Raw genomic sequence first — 23855 nt, 5'->3', positions numbered from 1 at the left:
TTCTGTGTTGTCATTCACTTTCCTAAGTCCTTGCTGTTTTTTCTCTTTTTATCAATTAATTGTTTGATTTCAGATATAATATCTTCCACATCACTAATTCTTTCCTCTGCCTCTTCAAATCTGCTCTTATTTGCTGAGAGTATATTTCTGATTTCTTGGATTGTGCTGTTCATCACCATAATCCATTATTTTTTGTGTATGTTTATAATTTCTTCTGTATGCTGTTTTCTTAATACCCCTAATCTCTTACTTCATTTCATTAAATTGGTCCATGATATATGTTTTGAGAGCTTTGATTAGTTTTTTGATGTTCTGCTCCTCTTCCTGATTTTTAGTTCACTGGATTGGTCTGTTTTCCTAATTATTGGTATGGTTTGTAATTTTTTGTTGCTGTTTGGTCATTATTTTATCTTGATGTGCTTAGCTTCAGTTGATTAGCTTCTCCATCTAGTCTCGGGATTTATTTAGGTGTTGTTTTCATGTGCATGTTAAGTCTTCCCTTTGACAGTTTGTTCTTCTTATTCTATTTCCTTGTTGTTGTCTAAGTTCCCTTGGGCAAGAACTCCTTTCATCACTGTCTCTCTAGATCGATGTCCAGATACCTCTTGCTTTGTAGGTTTCTAAAACTTTTCACTCAGGCAAGATTCTCCCCCCACTCAGCTGTTTTTTTGCAGGAGATTTGATGAGGGTGCACTCACTCAGGTGCCATCTTCCCCTCCTCCTTATTACTTTTTAAAGACATTTTTTCATATGTCCAAACATTCAGAAAGGTGCCTAATTTCTCCAGATTTCAGAGATTTCTGACAGACCTGCCACTTTCCCTTGGCCACTGGTTCCGAGGCTGGAGTTGTTCATCATGATACATTTGGGTTTCTTGTAACTCACCCAGTATTAACTCCCATTCTTGGGGTGGTGTTGATGATAGTGGTAGTATCATCTAGTGATTGGTAAGAACACAAGAAAAGGAAGGCTTAAAAAAAATTTTTTTTAACCAGGTTTGATGTCCAGAGTCTGTTTGGAGGTTCTACAATTCTCAACTCACCATGACCCCTGCTCTTCTTGTTCTCCTTGTGCACTAGCTCCCTGCTTTGTAAAGGTCAGAAGGAGATGATGAGCATGGGGAAGAAGTGGTTCATAATTTTGGGCCTTAAAAGGCAGCGGGATATCTTTCCATCTATGGATTCTTAGGTATTTACTGATAGTTGAATTCTAGGCATTTGAGGACCCAGTTCTGTAAGTTTATCTTGACTTAGCAATTGCGTCTCCCCTTGGTGGATCTGCTTTAATGAGATGATCTTGGATTTGTGACTGAGATCTTCACCTTCTCTACAGGTCTGCATTTTGTAAAGGTTATTCTATCTCTTCTTGCTCTTTATTTTCTCTTGTCTGTGTCTAAGGGTACTTTGTATTGCTTCATCTGGATGTGTGAGCTAAAGGTTGGGGGTCCTCCTATATTGAATGGTGTAGTTTGGTATTGTGGGTAATGGAGGAAGGCTCTCAGTCAAAAGGGGAATTTTCTTTGTGGGGATTTTATACATACAATTATTTGAAAGAATATTTTCCTTGGATAGAATTTCCATCTTCCTGCTCCATAAATAAACCTTGGGGACCTTTGAAGGATGGTGTACACTTTGAATTTAGTGCTGAGTGGTTTAGTGTTCTCCAGGTCTCTTCAGTTTCCACTCAATGTCCTGTCTTGCCTGCAGTCAGCCAATAAGGCTTCCTGACCAGGTGTTTGTCAGAAATTTCAGTTCTATAATGTCACCACAGTTGGTTCAGGCCATACTTCATTGCTGTCTATAGTACATGTTGGAGTGGGCTCCATAAGAGGGCAGAGAGAAGAAAGCTATTAAATATGTCATGGAGCTAATAATGTCTTGAATAGATTAGACACCTTTCAATAGATGTATTTTTTTACTGCTGTCTGCATGATTGGATGAAATTCTTGTGACATTGTCCCTAATATAATGTATTGGTGGGTGTGGACATTGTGGGTATATACCCCTGCATGATTTGACATGACTCCTGTACTGTATCAGAAGAATAAGGATAACATTACCATGCTTTGAATATAGAATGAGTAGATTGTTAGAAGATAGTGGCCATGTTCTAGAGGTCCTTAAAATCCAAGTTACTTCCTACTTCACAGATGGCTTTGAACCTTAGCACGAAAAATAAGGGTTTAGAGAAATTTTCTTTTAGTTCTTATATACGAAAAATGTGAAGAACAAAATGTTCTATTTCTGACTTTGAATCCCTGATACCTAGCTTTTTTCAGGTCTTCTATAAGAAATTCAGGCCTCCATGCCACAATCAATGTGTAATACCAAATCGCAACCTAAGCTTCATCTGGGACCTTTTAATTGCAAACTTAAGTCTCACCCCAAACTTTTGGGTCAGACTTCAGTGGAGGGGTAGTGGGGCCCAGCAATCTGTTTAAGATGATGTCTGGATGACTAACTTTTTCCACCCCCAATTCTACTAAATTTATTCATTTTTAAAAAAGATATTACATTAAAAAAAAATATGAGGTCCCCATTTGCCCCCACCACCCCCACCCCACGACTAACATTTTATATACTGAAATTTGACCTCACTGATGCTGGGCAAATGTTTCCGTTTACATCAAAGGTTAATTGTGGTTTTACATTCAGCTCTTTATTCATTAGTTATAATAATCCCCTGGTTTTTCCAGACAAACATTCATAAGACTCAGGAGTAGATAACATGACTTTTGTGATAATTTGGGTTAGGACATCTGCAGAACTCTTGTAATGAAACTAGTAATTAGTTTCCTGTTCTCGAAATTGGAGTCTTCAGGGGGACAGCTTTCCAGGAAGCATTGCACTTTACCTGCTGTGTCTTGTGGGTTTCTATTATCATTGAAGCTGGCAGCTTCTAGATTAGGGAATAATGCTTCCCTTTTCTTCTCTGCTTGTGGGTCTTTATCATGGTTCTCTAGTCTGCTAAAATGAGAGAGGGATCTTCCTTTCTTGGATTACGTTCTTTGCTCTTTCTAATATAGAATCATTTTGACCTATAACGAAGGCAGGGGAGGAGGTAGGCCACAAGCAGGGATGACTGTACAGGTCTAAACTGAGATTGATTTGCTGCCTAAACTTGTGAGCCTGCCATGGTTGATTCAGCCCCTTCCTTCCCCACCAAATTTGAATGGAGCATAATTTGAAGTTTCCAAGGAAAGATTGAGCTTGTGTTGACCAATTAAGGGGGGGTGGGAATGTTCTTCCTTCCAACCCTGACTGGACAGAACTTCATCCCTCTGGATCCTGCTATACAAAACCCCTCTCTGCCCAACAAACCTGCCTCTTTAGTTTCAAGAGTTCTCTTACCTTCACAAAACTTAAAGGCATCATAAATCTGGCTGCCTGGATTTCTCTCCAATTGGCACATCCTGACTCCATGATGCAGATGGACTCTGGGGGCTTGGAGCATCATGTTCTTCTCTTCAAGACCCCCATTTCCTTCAGCTGTCAGTTGTCTGTGTGCTCTTTGTGGCCAATGTTGCTATCTCTTTTAAGGATGAGGAAACAATAATGTCTGAGTATCAAAACTGGAAAGAGCTATTTTATATGTACTTGGCCTTATTGCATATTTGGATGTCCCTGTAACTGTCTCATCCTGAGCTGTCAAAAGATCTTACTGTCATGTTGGCCCATGGCATTCTCCTCATACACTATCTCTTCTCATGCTATGTATGACTTCAGGTCACACACAAGTCCAGCATAGCTAGGAAAACTCCTTTCTGTCTTCCAATGGGTAGTTGCAGGTAGCAGGCTTATGTCCCTGCTGCTTCAATCTTTTGTCCTATAACTCCTGGCTGGAGGAAACTTTCTCATCCTTCATGTTGGGTGGGATTCCCCTTCCAATGCCTCTTTTCCATGTAGGTGAGCTGCTTCCTAAGGTTGTTCTGTTTAGAAATTCCTCCTGGGGTTCTTTTCAGTAAAGCTCCCCATAAGATGACAAAATCTGTATGCGGTGCTTTCATAAGTGAAATTAAACATGGGGAAGGTCATATATGCTCTTAAAATGTCCAGATCAGGAAGTTCTCTCCCCTGATGTCTCCCACAGAAAATTTCCAGATACTTTATTTTACCTCGAGGACATATGCAGATCATTGGCTGTTGTCAAGAACCTTTATTTCCTCCTCTTTTTATATTTTTTTAAATGTTACATTTTTGTGGGACATTCATTGCATTTGGTGAATACATTTTGAAGCACTACTGCACCACATGGATAATGGTTTACATTGTAGTTTACATGCTCCCCAAGTCCACCCAGTGGGCCATGGCAGAACATACAATGTCCAGCTTCTGTCTCTGCAGTACTACCCAGGACAATTCCAAGTCCTAAAAATGCCCCCACATCATATCTCTTCTTCCCTCTCCTTGCCCTCAGCAGCTATCGTGACTACCTTCTCCACATCAATGCTACAATTTCTTCCATTACTAATCACAGTAGTTCCATAGTAGAATATCAGTAAGCCCACTCTAATCCATACTCTATTCCTCCATCCTGTGAACCCTGGGATGGTTATGTCCACTCCACCTCTATATCAAGAGGGGGCTTAGATTCCACATGGATGATGGATGCAATTCTCCTGCTTGCAGTTGTAGGCACTCTTGGCTCCCTGGTGTGGTGGTTGACCTTCTTCACCTCCCTGTTAGCTAGCTGGGGTGCCCTCTGTCAAGAATCTTGAGACTCCTCAAAGATTATTCATTACTGTGACCCTAATAAAAACATGAATTCTTATATAAAGTTATGCCATATCCATCAATGATCCCAGATTTTAAAGCAGATGAGTATTTATACACTGGCCAAGGATATTTTGGATCCCTTTAGCAGGATACTAATACATTCTTATGAAATCTTCTGTTGTAACTTAAAATATTTCAGGAAGGTGCCCATGGTCTCTAAAATGCAGACTTCCACGTGATGTGTCCAATTTTCCTTAGTTCAGCTGAACCCAAGTTGAGTTCAGAGATACTTGTCCTCTGCTTTTGGGGAAGACTTTAGGTTTTGACCCCTGATTTCAGAAGATGCAGCATCTGTTTGGTGATTAGTAAGAATAGAAGAAAAGGGGAGATTTTTGTTCTCAATCCACTGTAAGTGGGATGAGACTGTTATTAATAGTTCCTGGATTTCTACCTGGTATCCAATTTGGAAGTTCATGGATTGTCAACCCAATCTGATGCCTGCTGCTCCTGTTCTCCTTTGGCAGTCTGTACTCCTTAGTGGAGGCTGCAGGAAAGGGATATAAGTGGAGGAGAGGTGGGTCGTAGATGATCAAAAAGGGCAGTGTTTTTCCACCTGTGAATTCTTAGGTATATACGGGGAATTCTAGACGTTTGATGCCCTTCATATTTAGATATTTCTAAACTTAGATATATCTCCCTTTCTCTGAACTGTCTTGACTTGGTCTTAGATTTAGGAGAGGAAACTTCATATTATCATTGAATTCTGCATTTTTATTTCATAGTCCTATATCTTATTGGCTTTGTATTGACTTTATTTTACATGCTGATTTCTGAGGACAGCCACACTCTCTTTGCCTCCCACACTTTCCCACATCAACAACATCCCTCATTAGTGTGGTACATCGGTTACAATTGATGAACACATAATGAAGCATTGCTACTAACTGGATTACAGTTTACATTGTATTTTACATTTTGTCCCACACAATTTTGCAGGTTATGACACAAAATACAATGGCCTGTATCTGTCACTGCAATGTAATGCAGGGCAACATGACAATGCCCCCATATTACACCTATTCTTTTCCTCCCTTCCCTAAGAACCTCTGGTGGCCACTGCCTTTATATCATTGATAAAGAGTTCTTCCATTGCTAGAATAATAAGTCTATAGTAGAAGTCTACTTTAGTCTATTGTTCATTACCCAATCTTGAGGATTTTGTGATGGTGATGCCACTCTGCTTCTAATTGATAAGGGGCTTAGATCCCATGGGGCAGATAGTTGGAACTATCTTGTTTGCAGTTGCAGACACTCTCTGTTCCTTGGGATGGTGAGTCCATCATGTCCTTGTTGGTTGTCTTGGATGAGTCCTATGAATTGCAGAGCAGGTTTTGCAACTCTGCTGAAATTCAGTGCTCAACTGGCATGTGGGTGGATCAAAGATTTAAGTCTCTGGGACATGAATTATTAAGTATAGTACTAATGGGTCCAAATAAAAGGGGCAAAAGAGCCATGTGTAGAGAACCTATAAATGAATCTAATTCTGTTACTTTGGAATTTATGCTCCCCAGTGTAAGGTCCACTGGCAGAGTGCCAAATTCTTTAGCTGTCCGCCCTACTTATAGCTTCTGGATGTCTCTAGAGTCCTCAGGAGCTCTGCTATTTGAGACATTATTTACTGTGGCAGTCAATGAGATCCTGCTGATACTTTCATAAAAGTGTAACCTCTGGAATGACCTCCTGACTCAAGTTATCTCTTAGCGGTAAAAACTCAGTGGCAGAGCAGGGTCATTGGTGCAGGATGTCAGTGATGGGAGGGATGCAGGGGAAAGGGGTTCACCTGGGGCATGCCTCTAAGGCATATGAATATGTTCAAGTGTTCATGGGGGCATTGTCTCAGTGGCTAGAGATCCACAAAATATTTGAAAGAATACTGAATAACCATCCTGGGGAGTTCTACATTCTCTAATAGGACAACAAGAATCCCCCCGGTACAAGGACAGTGCCTTGTGAGGAAAGATAGATCATTATTCTAGGTCCTTGCTATTGATGATTGTCTTATGAACCTTTTCTTGTGAAATTTGAAATGTAGCCTAGTGTTATGTTTCCCAAGAGTAACCTCCTGAAAGCCTCCTTGTGTTCAAATGTGGTACCTCTCTAAGCTAAACTCAGCAAATAAATACACTACATTACCCCTGGCATGAGACATGAATCCCAGGGATGAGCCTCCCTGGCACAAAGATTATTACTAAGTGCCAACTAGCAGTGCATCTGGAAAAAGACCTTGCCAGGCTTTGTTTTGATTCTCTGGTTCCTTCCCCTGAGTAATACCACATTTAAAAATATACCTTATCTTTGTCTACTAATTCTCTACTTCCTGCAGAATTTATCAATATAAAGATGAAATCATTGCACTCCGAATAAGGAGAGGACCCCCTATTGACATCATCTACATGCTGGAACTAAAGGCCTTTGGTGGTGGCCTTGATGTAGTTCACAAATGTCCTGAGCTATAGGTTTGAGTGTCTCCTACAGTGAGTGGTGTGGCAAGGTGCTGCTGGGACAAGTAGAAGGAGGCACATAACCAGAAGTGCAATATTTGCCTTAGTGGAGATTTTATAGGTTAATTATTTGACAGATTTGGGCTTTGTAGGGACAATAAGTAAGTTGTATTGTAGTGCAGGAAGTATGTTAAATCTTCTTTAGGACTCTTATGTTTTTACACGTTGTCTGGTCTTGACCACCAGATTGCCAATAAGGCCTTCCTACCAGCCTGTTTTGTCAGAAAATTCAGTTACATATTCTCTGGGTGGCCACTTGAGGCCAAACAGCATAGCTGCTTATGGTTTGTGCTCCTGTTGTCTCCCACAGGAATGCTGAAAGAAGAAAGCTATCAGAAGACATGTGTCATGGAATTTTGAATGTTGCATTGAAGTAGACTTGACACTTCTAAAAGTCAGCCAACCATTTCAGAGTAGTAAAAAATACATTTGGTCTGGCATGGTCTCCATTTTGAGTCAATGTAAAAGATATGGGTTTATACTCCAGAGCCAATCAACATTATAAATTGCATAAACAGAAAAAGGCATTTCTTAAACCATATTTACTTCAATAGATGCAGAAAATGCATTTGGCAAAATCTAGCTCCATTTCTTGTGAAGAACACTCGGAACACTGGAACTAGAAGGGAAATTTCTCAACATGATAAAGGCATTTTATGAAAAGCCTGCAACTAACATCGGTCTCTGGTGAAATATTGGAAGTGTTCCTTCTAAGATTGGGAATAAGTCAAGGATGCCAAATTTTACCACTGTTATTCAATATTGTACTAGAAGTTCTAGCCAGAGCACCTAAGCAAAAAAGAAATAAGACATGCAAATTGAAAGGGAAAAGTTAAGCTATCTTTATTTGCAGATGATGTGATTATATATGTAGAAAATCCAAAGAAATCTACAGGAAAATTATTATAGATAATAAATGAGTTCAAAGTAGCAGTGTAAAAGATCAATACACATGAAAAATTCTGTGTCTATGCACTGGTGATTAAAGAGGAAATTAAGAAAACGATTCCATTTATAATAGCAGAAAAGGATTAAAATATCTAGGAATAAATTTAACCAAGGATATAAAAGTCTTGTACACTGAAAACTGTAAAAAACAGATTAAAGGCATTAAGTAAGATATATATAAATAACTAGGTATTGCAAGTTAATGGAATGGAAAATTAGTATTGCTAAGATTTCATATTACACAAAGTGATTTTACAGGTTCAATATGATCCCTATCGAAATTCCAGCAGCCATTTTTGCAAAAATGAAAACTCAATCCTCAAATTCATGTGGAATTTCAAGGTGCCCCAAATATACAAAACAATTGTGAAAAAGAAGAACAAAGTTGGAGGACTTTGGAGGACTAAAAATTTCCAGATTTTCCAACTTCAAATTGTACTGCAAAGTTAGAGTAATCAAGAGTTGTGGTACTGGCATAAAGACAAAAGACCATTGGAACAGAATTGAAAATTCAGAAATGAACCCACACATCTTTCACATATTGATTTTTTAAGTTTAGAGAAGTTGTAGTTAGAAAAACCATGCATAAATTAGAGTTCCTATTTACTACCAAATTACTAACACCTTGCCCCTTGTGTGGTACATTTCTTACAATTCATGAAAGAACATTTTTCTAATGTACTACTAACTATATTCCATCATCTACAATAGGGTTCTCTCTATATTGTACATTCCTTGGTTTTTAAAAAATCTTTTAACATATACTCAACCTAAAATTTCTCCTGTTAATCATATTCATATATGTAGTTGAATGCTGTTAATTAATTCACAATATTGTGCTAATATCACCACTATCCATTACCAAAACTTTACCATCAACTTTACTAGAACTCTACAATTTAAATATTAACCCCTAATTCCCTACTCCTACCTCAGATCCTGGTAACCCATATTCTAGATTCTGACTCTCTACATTGGCTTATTCTAATTATTTCAAAGAATATTTGCCCTTTTGTATATGGAACATTTTACTCAACATGAGGCCTACAAGGTTCATCCACGTTATCACATTTATCAGAACTTCACTACCTTTTATGACAGAATAAAATTCCATTTCGCGTATATACCACATTTTATTCATCCATTTATTTGTTGATGGACACCGGTTACTTTCATCTTTAGGCAATTGTAAGTAATACTCTTTATGAACATTGGGTTTGCCTTGCTTTCAAATCATTTTGATATTTACCTAGAAGGTGGAATTCCAAGTTCAATGGTAATTCTATAATTTCTGAGGAACTGTCAAGTCTTTCACAGCAACTGCCACTATTTTACATTCCGACCAGCAATAAATGAATGTTGCTATTTCTCCACATCCTCTCCAACACTTCAAACTTTCCAGTTTTTTAATAGTTGTCATTTCAGTGTGTGAGAAATGGTATAACATTATGGTTCTGATTTGCGTTTCCTTAGTAGCTTATGATTTTGAGGATGTTTTCATTGCTTTTGGCCATTTATACATCTTCTTTGGATAAATGTCTATCCAAGACATTTCCCCCCTTTAAAATGGGTTGCTTGTCTTTTTTTTCAAAATTTTAGGATTTCTTTATGTATTCTAGATATTAAACTATTATTGGATATGTGATTTCCAAATAATTTCTCCAACTGAGTAGGTTCTTTTTTTACTTTCATAAAGTCCTTTGAGGCACAAAAATTTTCTAGCTTAATTTTATCTTAGCTGCTAGCGACTTATACTCTAAAGTTGCAATAAATAATTTTCTTCCTATTCTCAGTGGCAATGTTGCCCTTAATTGGGGACCTCATCATCTCTACTCTCCACTCTTAAACCTAGGGACACCAATATGGACCTTGTTCCTTGATCTCAGGTGGTCTCTTCTTTCTTTTGGGCTAGGAAAATCCTCATCTAATGAATGGTGGATATTATGTCTGAGCTGGGAATGCCAGCCTCACTGAGTTCTGGTGGTTTCCAGGGGCTGTGCTAAGCTAGACAGAACTGATTATCTCATACATTGACTTGCCATGATTACTAATTGATCCATTTCTGAGTGCTTTCTGTTGCCTCTGGCTAAGGTTATGTCGGGTTAGTTGCTCTTCTTTCCAAGCCCATCCTTTCCATGTTTCATGATTTTTCACAGTATCTGTCTCATTTATTGCTTTTGCATTCCATTTTTGTTTCCTCCCATTTTTTCCTTCCCTAGAATGCTGAAAGAATTCTGTACCTGTACCCAGAGTCTGTCTGGCCTGAGTGAGGCTTGAGTCTATAAAAGGAAGCTTTTAGCATTTCATCCTCTGCGATGGGGTTAGGGAGGGTACCCAAAAGTCCTGAGTGACCCATAGGTCTACTGTCACCACTCTTACTTAACATTGTGTTAGAAGTATTTGCTTGAGCACTTAGGCAAAAAAAAAAAAAAAAAAAAAAATATATATATATATATATATATATATGTATAAAAGCCATTTAAATTGGAAAGGCAGAAATAAAAATTTCACTATTTGTAGATGACATGATCCTATACATAGAAAGCCCTGAGAACACAACCAAGCCAAGGTCCACAGGAAGGAGGAATACAGTAAGGATCAGAGTGGACTTAATGATATTCTATTCATGAACTATTGTGGTTAATAATTGAGAAAATGTGGCATTGATGTGGAAAAAGTGGCCATGGTGGCTGCTGGGTGTAGGGAATGGGAGGAAGAGAAGAGATGTGGAGGCATTCTCGGGACTTGGAGTTGTCCTGGGTGGTGCCCCAGGGACAATTGCTGGATGTTGTATGTCCTCCCATGGCCCACTGGATGGACTGTGGGAAAGTGTGGGCTATGGTGTGGAACACGGGACATGGGGCGCTGTGATGCCCGGAGATGTACTCACCAGAACGCAATGGATGTGACATGATGATGGGGGAGAGTGTTACTGTGGGGGGAGTGGTGGGGTGGGGGCGAATGGGGACCTCATATTTTTTTAATGTAGTATCTTTTAAAAAAATGAATAAATTGAGTAGAATTTGGAAGGGAAAAAAAAAAAGCCCTGAGAAATCTACAACAAACTTCTAGAATTGATAAACTAGTTCAGTAAAGTGGTAGGATATAAGATCGACATGCAAAATTCAGTACCATTTCTGTACACCAATAATGAGCAAACTGAGGAGGAAACCAAGAAAAATAATTCCATTTGTAATAGCAATTGTAGCAGTTTGATATGGTTATGAATTCCAAAAATAGATATTGGATTATGCTTGTAATCTGTATCTGGGCATGATTGAGTTACGATTAGGGTGTTGAGTCCCTTGGTGGGTGGGGACTCATAAATAAAAGATATGCCAAAGAACAGATTTGGGGGTTTCTGATGTTGGATTTTTGATGTTGGACTTTGATGCCGAAGACTTAAACCGGAGTCTTGGCAAGTAAGAGAAAAGAGAAGCCAGCCCCAGGAAGAAAAGAACCTTGAACCCAGAGAAAAGCAAGCCCCAGGAACACAGGAATCCAGGAAGCCTGAACCCTTGCAGACATCGGCAGCCATCTTGCTCCAAATAGACTTTGGTGAGGGAAGTAACTATGGCCTGGTGTCTGTAAGCTCCTACCCCAAATAAATACCCTTTATAAAAACCAACCAATTTCTGGTATTTTTCATCAGTACCCCTTTGGCTGACTAATACAGCAACTTAATTTAATACATAGGAATAAACTTAAAGATATAAAGGACTTTTACACAGAAAACTACACAATATTTAAAGGAAATCAAAGAAGACCTAAATAAATAGAAGAATATTTCATGTTCATGAATTGAAAGACTAAACATCATTAAGATGTCTGTCCTACCCAAATCGATTTACAGATTTAACATAACTCCTATAAAAATTACAACAGTATTTTTAACTGAATTGGAAAAACTAATCATGAAATTTGTTTGGAAGGGCAAGGGGGCCCCAAATTGCCAAAGACATATTGAAAAAGAAAAACAAAATTGGAGGAATCACATTACCTGATTTTAAAACGTACTATAGAGCTACAGTGGTCAAAACTGCATGGTATTGGCACAAGGGTAGACATACTGACCAATGGAACGGAACTGAGTTCTGATATAGATCCTCACATATATGGTCAAGTGATATTTGACAAGGCTACTAAGCCCGCTCAACTGGTAGAGAATGGCCTCTTCAACAAATGGTGCTTGAAGAACTGGATATCCATAGCCAAAAGAATGAAAGGGGGTCACCATCTCATGCCATAAACAAAAATTAACTCAAGATGGATCAAAGATCTAAATATAAAAGCCAAGACCATAAAGCTCCCAGAAGATTATGTAAGAAAGCATCTATGAGATCTTGTCGTAGGAAATGGTTTCATAAACTATACCCGAAGTGTGAGCAGTGAAAGAATAGATAAATGAAACTTCCTCAAAACTAAAAACTTTTGTGCTTTAAAGGAGTTTGTCAAGAAAGTGAAAAGGCAAGCTACTCAATGGGAGAAAATATTTGTTAACCATCTGTCTAATAAGGGCCTAATATTCATCATATACATACAACCTCTTTCAAGCAAGGGGAATCTGAAAGTGGTGTCAGAATGATGGGAGACTCAGGCAAAGCATATAGCATCAGGAAGTCAGTGGTAAGAAAGAAACATGGCATATTGGAGAAATAAGGATAACTTTATCTTGATTTGAACCTACAGTAGGAATAATTAGGGCAAATTTCTGAACTGGAGTTGAAGGCATGACCATGTTCTAGAGATCTGTAAAAGACAAGTCACTCTACTTCCCTGACTTTGCCTCAGCAGGAAAAATAAGGGATTAGCGCATTTTTCTTTCATGCCTTGGAATATAAAATTTGAAGAAATGTCATACTTTCATAAAGAGCATTATAGTCATTGTTTTTTTTTTGTGTGTGTATGTGTGTGTGTATTATCCTTAAACTCAGTTGCCATTGGGATGTAGTGATTTTTGACGAGTCCCTCAATTTACAGCCTCAGCATCATCTGGGAGTTTATAAAATGCTATTCCTAGGTCCCACACCAGACCTAGTAACTCAAAATTATAGTGGGTAGGACCAAAAATCTGTTTAAGCTCTCTAGATGATTCATGCTTTGTATGTTAATGTTCAAAACACTTCCACTGGGGTAGGCAGTTTGATTTTCAGTTTGGATTAAAGTTTAGTTCATTCAGTTGTGGCTTTCACATACATCTTATTTTGGTGAACGACTTTGTGTTCTTCCAATAAATATCCACAACCTCCAGCAGTGAGGAGTGTCACTTGGCAATCATCATTTGGTCTTGTGATGGAGACTTTAACCATCTCTAGTTCTCAATGTTGGAACCTTCATGAAGCTGTCCTTCCAGGAAGGATCACTTCTTTGTGCTGTGTTGTGTGCATTTCTAGTATTCCTGAATCTGGCAATTACTAGGTTGGGGAATATAATGGTTCCCTTAGCTTCACTGCGTATGGTTCTTTATCTTTTAGTCTTAGAAATGACCAGGGTCTCTCTTTTTTTTTTTTTTTGAAATTAGGTAGGTTCTTCCTTCTAAAAGAGGCTCGTTTTTGGGTGATGGTGAGGACAAGGAGACAAGACCTGGTCAGGATTGAAATGGAACTTATTGGGTTTTTGGGGAAATGCTGAGCCTTTAAGATGCTTGAGCTTGTGTTGGAGATTATGCTTGTCTTGCCTGCAGTGTTTGGCCAGAAATGATTTCATCCCCCTGACCACTACTGGATCCATTCAGGAGTTTGTTAACTCCTCCCTGCCTTACTTGTCTCCCCTTTAGTCTCAAGAGTTTCCTTGCCTGCTTAGAGGTTTTCTGAGTCTGGGTGCCATGAGGGATCTCCAGTCACCTATTCTGGCTTCATGGGGTCACTGGACTAGGGACCTCTGGAGTGCTAGCATCTTCTCAAGGAACAGGAACTGTATCAAGTTTCTTGGTGCTCTATGGCCAGTGTTACTGCCTTTTGTCTGAGGTTGAGAGAACAATGAGGTCTAAGTTTCTGTCAAAAGTGGGAATTATTTTAATGTATGCTCAGGCATAATCCATGTATGGATACCTCCTGTTACCTTATCCTGAGCTGTCCTGAGATGTATTCTTCTGGATGTGTTGGTCAACGTTATCCTCTCCATAGGTGGATATATAGTTCTCCCTCTCCAAGGTGGATATTGTGTGTTCAGTGTATATACAACAGTATAACCAGCAAAATCTTAGCTGGGCTTTTGGTGGTGAGTTTCAGGGAGCAGGCATCCCTGCTTGTCTGACCTGGGCACTCTCCTGCCTGATAACTCTTTCTTAAGGAAACTTCTTTTAGTTGAGTGGGGTTCCTCATCAACTGTTTTATTCCCAAATAGATTAATACCCCCACTGATAATTAATGGGGGTATGACAAATAGACTCCATGTGGTAGTTTCATAATTGAAATTAAACTCATACCATTTGTCTAGATAAGAAAGCACCCCCAGTACTGAAGTCAGAACATTCAATCTTTACTTGCCTCATGGACACTTAAGCATCACTGGGTAACATCAAGAATTATCAAGCTCCTCAAAGGCGAGTCAGTCCTATCTTCCAAAAGCAAATACAAATTCCTAAATAAAGATCTTCCCTGTCAATAAGTGATCTTAGATTATCAAACAGGTGGGGATATCTGTGGGAAAAAGATGGAACACTTGTTGGATATCTTTAAGCATCCTGTTTCTGTCATATGAAATTTTCATATGTGCCTTAATGTTTCAAGGAGATAACCAAGATGTCGAGGATTCAAACTTCTTGGATAAACTGCCCATCTTCCATTGGCAGCTGATCCTAATGCATGATGTTTTATCATGATCCTTTATTTTTTTGTGGATTATTCTAGCTATTGACCCTCATTACTTGTAGTCTTCTGAAAGTATTGGTCAGAGTTATCCTTATTTTACCTTCAGTGTCCTTGGGGTGGTAGAGGATCTTTCTGGTGGCTAGTAAGAACAGAAGAAAAATGGGGGTGCGTATTTGATTCATTGTGAATGGGTGAGCCTGTTGATTTCATTTAACTTTATTTTTTTAATACACCACCTATGGTCATGGAAGTTCCTAGGTTCTTAGCTCACCCAGATACTCTTCTTCTCCTTGTTGTGCAGTTGGTCTCTTATCAGACAGTTCCGATGAATCAGTTCTATTTCCTCAAATTGAATATGATCTGTCCTATGAGTGATCATAGATTGGAATGAGGTGACTCTTTATCCATTTCCAAAGCATGGAAAACATGTTAAAACTCTTCCATAGTAAGTAGGCAAGTCTTATTATCAGGTAGGTTGTGTGTGTGTGGTGTTCTCCAGGGCCTTTTGCTTTCACTTGACGTCTGGACTGCCCACAGACCAAACTGCCGCAGATTGACAACAAGACTTTCCTAACAGACAAGGCTTGTCAGAAAATTCAGTTCCATGTTGTCACTTCAGCAACTTTAGTCTTCCTTGCATTGCTGCCTGGTGTCCATGCTACCATCGGTTCCCACAGAAGGACTGAAAGAGTGATCAATAATCTGCCATGGAACTTTCGACTTTATATTTGGAGATTAGATTTGACTCTTCAATATGTTTTTGTTCTACTGCTTGGAAATGGTTGGATGACATTTTGACATTGTTCTTAATGTTTGGGGTTGGTGTGGAAGGCATGGATTTATACTACAGCAGGTTTTACCTGGACCCTGTACTTAATCTATTTTCTGGCCACTTATTAAGCTCCATTGTTTGTCCTTCCTTGGACATATTGGCTCTCAGCTGTAATGATATCCCCTCAATTTTCATCTTAATGATATTTGATCTTACACTCTTTGATTTAAATCAATTCCATGTTGATTAGGAATTAGATGTAAATGTATACCCTAAGGTCCCAGTAGATTATCTTCCTAGGCATGTTGCAATGTTGCCCTAGTTGGAGATTTTGTTGTCTCCTCTCTCTTTGATCCCACAATTTACTCTGAGACTCCAGCAATTGTTAACCTGGATTTTACTCCTTGATCTCATATGTCTTCAACAAAAGTCTGGTAATTCCTTATCTACAAGATGAGGGAGAGGGAAGAAGAGAGGTGATTTGAGGTCATTTTCGGGACCTGGAGTTTTCCTAAATGATATTGCAGGGACAGATGCTGGGCATTATCTATCTTGCCATAACCCATTGAATGGATTGGGGGAAAGAATAAACTACTAAGTAAACTATAATCCATGCTGTGCAGCAGTGCTTCAAAATGTATTCACCAAATGCAATGAATATGACACAATGATGAAAGAGAATGTTGATGTTGGAAGAGTGTGGGTGTGGGGGGTGGGGTATATGGGAACCTCTTATATTTTTTAATGTAACATTTTTTGTGATCTATGTATCTTTAAAAAGAAAAACAATAAAAAAAAGTAGGGGGAAAAAAAGATGAAGGGAAGTTGTGCCTGAGTTGGGAGTTCCAATTTTCCTAACAGTTCAGATGGTCTGTGGGGGCCATGGTATACTGAAGGGAGCTGATGATCTCACAGTCTGTTTCACTATGATTATTAGTAGATTCCTTTCTGAATATGTCTTTTCCTTAAATGTGTTTTTTGTACTCCTTGTGTCCTCCTGGCAGAGTCCCCAAGGTTTATCTCATAGAAACTCTACCCAATTTTTCAGTCTTATGTTCCATTCCGGTGTCCTCATATTTTTCCTTTCACTAGAAAACTCAAAGTATATTCTGTCCTTGCACCCAGACCCTGGCTGTCCCAAGCAAGGCTCTGAGTATATATAAGCAAAATTTTAGCCACTTCTCTGGGTTGGTGCATGGAGGGAATCTAAAGTTCTCATTTCCTCATCTGTCTGTACTACTTTTAAAGAAGCATAGTCTGGTTACGGTATAGGATTGATTAAAGGGTGTTTCAGGCACAACTTGTAGTATCATGAAGAATGTGGCTTATTGGAAGAATAAGAATTTTCCCATGATTTGAATCTAGAATGGTAGTTAGAAGATTCAGGACTAGAGAGGTAAGCCATGGCTATGTTATTTACTCTGAATTTGCAACTTAGCAGTAAATCCAAGGGATTGCAGAATTTTTCCTTTAGTTCTTGCCTGTGAAAATTTGAAGAATGTTACACTCCATTCCTAAAACTGATCCCTTTATCATTTTTCAGGTTATCCATTAGAGAAACGGGCCACCATGCTACAATTCCTCTTGAACATTGTCATCCCCAAGTGTGTGAGCAGCTTCAAGAGGTGGCTTTATGTGGAAGACTTCCTCCTGGGGTCTTTTTGGAGTAAAGCTCCTATTAGATGACAAAATCTACTCCATGTGGTAGCTCCATGATTGAACTTAGGCACCTGTAAAGGTCATATATGCTATATAAACTTGTACAAAAGTTCTTCCCCTCCCAAATTCCTCACATATTGACCAGATCCTTTCTGATGTCACAGATACTTCAGGATCATTGGCTACTGTCAAGAGCATGAGATTCCTCAAACACTAATCAGTCCTTTTTCTAAATAAAATATGAATTCTTATATAAATATCTTCACTGTCAATCAGTGATTTCAGATTCTGAAGATGGCATTTTATCTACTGGCAAAGGATAGAACATCTGTTGGATCTCTTAAATAGCATCCTGTTGCCTTTTCATGAATTTTCTTCATGCCCTAAATTTCAGGAAGGTACCCAATGTCTCCAAATTTCAGAGCATTCTTGGCTGATCTGAGTTTTGAGTGGTTGAATGTGATGCTGATTGTTGTGCTGTAACTTCTTTATCAGTTTTGTCCAAACCCTTCAGAGTGTCTAGCTGCTGAGTGGTTTATAATACTTAGAGTAATCTTGGAAGGAGAGCAATTCTAAGGCCCTTAAAGCTCTCTTTGTAGGTGGAGCCCTGTCTTTGACATCATACCTTCCCTGGAGTGACTAATGCAGTCTGGGGTCCTAGGAGAGCTCAGATCTGCATCTTTGTTCCCCCTGTCTCCCCAGTGTGCTCAGAGAGAGCTGTATGAGTCATGAGGCCTTTTGACCAAGATAACCTGGTATTACAATCTCAGCCACATGCCAGTAGGACAAATGGGATATCCCATGACATCAAAGCCCATGAAAATCAAGTTTGCCTTTCTTTGTGGGTCACCCTGGTCAAGAGTGCTTTCTTCTGAAGGCATAGTGTGCCTATGAGGATAGTCTGTACAAAATAGGGAAGGCTCTCAGTGTGTGATGCCTGCCTTCTGGAAATAATAAAATAGGCCATTCTTACCACTCCTGGGCATGTGTCCCCTTAGAGAGACAAGAGAGATTCTCCAAGAAGTTACAGATTAGGGCTTTTCACAGAGGCACCTCTGTGAATGTGTCCCCATCTGAAGGCATAGTGTGCCTATGAGGATAGTGTGTTCACAACAGGGAAAGATCTCAGTTTATGATCTTCCCCCTCTCTAGTCTGCATCAATTTAAAAATGAGGTGGGCACATGTCTTACTATTGCTCCTGGACACATCTTCATGGAGAATCTTGAAGGAGCTACAGACTAGCACTTTTCATAAGGTGCTTCTAGTTTTCCAGTCTCTGCTGAATCTGAGTAGGTTCTTCTAGAATAACTCCTGCTTCTCCAGAGTGGCCTTGGGAGCCACAGAAGGGGATGACCTCATATTGAGATGTCTAGTCAGATAGAACCATTGGTCTGGAGACTGAAGGGGAACTCAGCTGCTCAGATCTCAGGTGGGGTAGCTGGCAGTCAAGGAAGCCAGGGAATGTAACTTGACACAAGTGCCCCTGCTGGTCCCCAGCCCAATGCCCAGATTCCAGTGGTTAAGGGCTAGTGGTTTTGGGGGCTGGGCTCTGGTTACATATTTGGGGAGTTAGGGAAGGGTTATTAAAGGAACTGCAAGTCAACTTGGCTTTTAACTTCATCTGAAACATCTGTAATAAATCAGGCTTGCTTTTTCTAAACAATTCCAGTAGTGTGAATTGTAATCGAAGAGTAAGGGCTTACATGATATATTTGGACATAAGTGTATAATGAGTTTTTATTAAATATAATGGCCTTTGTCCATATTATAGACATATGATCACAGGTGGTTGTAGAGTTGACAAATCACTACCTTAACTGGCCAGTTAGGTTATTCACTTCTGTTCATGTTGTTGCAAGTGTATTTTATAGTGGTTAAAGAAAATATAAACTTTGAAGCCATTCTTGGAAGACATTTATTACCTGTCAGTCTCACCATTACTTGTCAGTGTTATCTTTTAAATTTGGACTATCCTCAGCTCATCAGTATACATTAAATGTAAGTGTCTAAAAGTTGCTATGCCCTTACTGACTCCCTATAATTTTTTTTTTTTAAAGATTTATTTTTTATTTTATTTAATTTCCCCCCCTCCCCTGGTTGTCTGTTCTTGGTGTCTATTTGCTGCGTCTTGTTTCTTTGTCCGCTTCTGTTGTCGTCAGCAGCACTGGAAGTGTGGGTGGCGCCATTCCTGGGCAGGCTGCACTTTCTTTTCACGCTGGGCAGCTTTCCTCACGGGCACACTCCTTGCGCGTGGGGCTCCCCCACACGGGGGACACCCTTGCGTGGCACGGCACTCCTTGTGCGCATCAGCGCTGCGCATGGCCAGCTCCACACAGGTCAAGGAGGCCTGGGGTTTGAACCTCGGACCTCCCATATGGTAGATGGACGCCCTAACCACTGGGCCAAAGTCCGTTTCCCTATAATTTTTATTCTCTTGCATTTAAGGGAGGGAATGAACTGTAGAAATCATTTCCTTTATAGTGAGTCTAGTCTTGCTTGACAAGGTAATCTTCAAAATATTATTTATTAAGAACATTTTTTGACATAGGTATATGTAGAGAACACAGCTTCCCTTATCTTCCTCTGGCTTCAACTGGGCTGGAAAAGGCATTGATCTGCTTTCCTGGATCAGATTCCTACTCCTCCTAGGAGATTTCTGTGAATATCATTGATTAGTTGTCTTAAACACTGTTCCTTTGGCTGGACCATCTCTTCCTGTTTTTTAGTATGGCTTATATATTATCAGCCAAAGGGATGCTAATGCAAAATACCAGAAATTGGCTGGTTTTTTATAAAGGGTATTTATTTGGGATAGGAGCTTACAGATACCAGGCCATAAAGCATAAATGATTTCCCCCACCAAAGTCTGTTTGGAGCAAGATGGCTGCTGATGTCTTCTTGGGTTCCTACGTTCCTGGGGCTTGCTTTATTCTGGCTCAAGGTTCCTTCCTTCCTGGTGCTGGCTTCTCTTTCCTCTGGGTGCTGACTTCCCTGGTCTTCAGCATCAAATTCTAACATCGGAAATCCCCAACTCTATTCTTACCATGCCTTTTGTCTGTGAGTCCCCACCCACCAAAGAGTGGGGATGCAACGCCCTAATCATAACTCAATCATGCCCAGATACGGATCAGATTACAAGCATAATCCAATATTTCTTTTTGGAATTCATCAATTATATCAAACTGCTACAGCTTGTAACTTTTTGCTGAAGACTAGGCATCTGGTTATGTTGGTGAATTTACTCTGACAGTCAATTTCCCTCTTGCCTAGTGGTTTTGTTTCACTGCTCTTTGATTTTTGGTCCAACCTAATCTGAGTCTTTAAAGTTACCCAGCTTGAGTTATCAAAATAGGGCCAGGGACTCACTAATGAGGTGCAGATCAGATCCAAGGTTTCCTGGCCTGCCAGCAGATGGCACTCTTCTGTGACTCTTTCCATGGAGGTGTCTCTTGCCTGTGATTCTGATCTGGCCAAATCCAAGATTCAGAGCAGGCTCTGCTGGCCAAACTCACTAAAGAGAAGCCCCTCTTCCCCAAGGAGGAAGACATCAGTTTCCTCTCAGATGGCTGCAGTGAGCCATAGGTTTTACAGTGCCGTTCCTGACTGCAGGGGCTAGTACCTCAGTTTTATTTCAGCTTTACCTCTGTGTCCCTTGTCCTCCTGGAGTGCTGCACTGTCCTGGTCTGAAGATCCCAGAGCAGCTCCCTTGGACAGCTTTTTTCCCTTCCTCCATTGTTTTTATAAGAGTTGAGCCCTGCCTACCTACTCTGACACCATCTTCCTGGAATTCCTTCTAATTAAGCTTCTCTACAGTGGTAAGGGAGGGAGAAGAGGCCTGACCAGGCTTGAACTGGGTCTCACTTATTGCCTTTGCTTGTCAGTCAGCCAGGTTTGGCTTTGGAAAGGATGTGAGGCTTTCTTCAACCCCTTCCTTTCCCACCAAATTTTGTGGTTTGGAGAAGCATGAGACTGGGCTGCCTAAGGAAGATGGTGCTTGGCTTTTAGGCCCTGGTCAAACAGGATTTCATTGCTTTGGTCTCAACCGGACCCAGCTGGGTTTATCTCACATGGGATAAGGGAATCTACCACTAAAAGAATAGGCAATTTGGGCACTCCCCACATGGGAGGTCCCTTGTCCACGTAGAGCTCTGGTGCGTCCTTTGTCTAGGTGCCCTGAAGGGTCTCCATTTGCCATACCCTGACTCTGTGGGTCATGTGGACCTGGGACCTGTGCACCAGGATCTTCTCTTCAAGACCCCAGTATCCTTAGCACTCAGATTTCTTTGTGTCCAATGTTGTTCCCCCTTTTGTTTTGGGTCAAGAGAAAACTCATGTCTGACTGACAAAAGTGGGAAGTATTATTTTGTGTGTGCTCTGGCCTGAAGCATTTGTGGATGTCTCCTGTAATGACCTTAACCTGAGATGTTACCAGTAGAGATTTCTCCTGCCCTATAACTCTCATCTGTCTGAAATTTCCTATCCTTTAACTTTGTGGAGGTTTCCTCTTCTACCTTCTCAAGTAGATGTGTACCAGAGGGTTAGGGAATCAACTCAGGACCTTGTATGTGGGAAGCAGTGCTCAACCACTGAGCCATATCGGCTCCCCTGAGTTGGTTCCCCCCCCCCTTTGTTTGCTTTTGTTTTTAGGAGGCACTGGGAACCAAACTGGGACCTCCCATGTGGGAAGCAGGTGCTCAACTGCTTGAGCTACATCTGCTCCCTATATGTTGCCTTTTGATGTAGGTCTATTTGATATACATTCTCCTGAGGTTCTTTTGGAGGAAAATTCTGCCTGAGATGAAATAGTCTGCTACATTTATTGATTTAATAATTGAAAATAAACATACTTGAAGGTCATTATATACGCTCTTTAAATGCCCAGCTTGGGTACTTTCCCCACTAAGTCCCCCACCCAGATTTTCTAGGCCTTTTGATATCAAGGATATTGTCATATTTCTAAAGGGTGAGTCAATCCTTTTTTCTAAAATCATATATGAAGTATTACATAAAAATGTCCTACTAGAGATCTTGGATTTTGAAGCAAATGAGTGTACTTTCAATGTCTAATATTGCAAAACATGTTGAATCTCTTCAATAGTATCCTGTTGCTTTGTTATGAAATCTTCTCCTAAGCTCTAAAACATTTCAGGAAGGTGCTCAACTCCCCAGAATTCAAAGCCTTCTAGGTCTCCTACCCAATTTCCCTTGACTGACAATACTGAACCTTAAGTAGTCCACCATGTTGCTGATCCTTCTGCTTCTTGCATCTTGCCAGTTATTGGCTCCTGTTCTTTGGAGGAGAGGGGTATAGCATCAGCCTGGTGACTAATAAGAATAGAAGAAAGGAATGGTTTTCCTTTTTGATCTGTGAGTGGGATGAAGCTGTTTTTCCCTGTCTACTATCTGAATATCTGGGTTGCATCGTAGTTTCTGGGGTTCTCAACCCACCCTAATCCCTGTAGCTCTCATCCCCTTGTTGTGCACACTGTCTTCCCATTTTGTGAGGGCCAGGAAAAGAATATGAAGGTGGGGAAGAGGTGGGACTCGGTCCACAGAGGGAAGAAGAATGTCTTCCAAATGAATTTTTAACCATATGCTGATAGTTGAATTGTCATTTCATGTCCTTTATCTTTAGGTTAAGCTGAACTTAGAATGACTCTGTCATTTAAGTGAACTGCCCTGATGAGATGATCTTAAGACTTAGAACTAGGACTTCAAAACTTAAATGCTATCATCACACTTAATCAGACTCCTTCAGAGCCACTAGCAGCTAGATTTCATTGCTTAGCTCTATTTTGAAAAGAGGCCCCTTCTAAGACCAATAAAAGGGTCTTTGTAGATGGAGCACTGCCTGTGACATCATAACAGCTCCAGAGTGACTAACAGTCTGGGTGTCCCAGGAGAGCTCAGACTAGCACCTTTTGATTCCTTTGTTTCCCCAGCATGCCCAGAGAGGACTATGTGAGCCACTGCTTCCTTTTGAATAAGATAAGTTGGTACCATGATCTCAACCACCTGTCAGGAAGGAGAGGTGGGATGTTCCATGTCAAGCCCATGAAAATCAGGCTTACCTTCCTGTGAGGATAACCCTGGTTAGATGAGCTCTGTGTGAGCATGCACTTATCTTTCAGCATTGCGTAACTATGGGGATGGGCTGTGTACAAGAGGGAAGGTTCTTAGTGTGTGATGCTAGATCTCCCTAGCATGAAACTAATGAAAATTGGGTGTTCTTCTCATTCCTAGGGCATGTGTCTTTCATGGGTACTGCTCATTCAGCAGGCCAGCTCCTGCTGAATCTGTGTGATTGCACTCCTACACTAATTCCTACAGAGACAGGAATGCCTGTACTCATGCTGAGATGCCTTGCCAGATAGTGGTGTTGGCCTG

The sequence above is a fragment of the Dasypus novemcinctus genome, chromosome 1 (genome assembly GCF_030445035.2).
Source record: "Dasypus novemcinctus isolate mDasNov1 chromosome 1, mDasNov1.1.hap2, whole genome shotgun sequence".
In the NCBI taxonomy this organism is placed as follows: Eukaryota; Metazoa; Chordata; class Mammalia; order Cingulata; family Dasypodidae; genus Dasypus; species Dasypus novemcinctus.
This window is presented reverse-complemented; position numbering follows the sequence as displayed.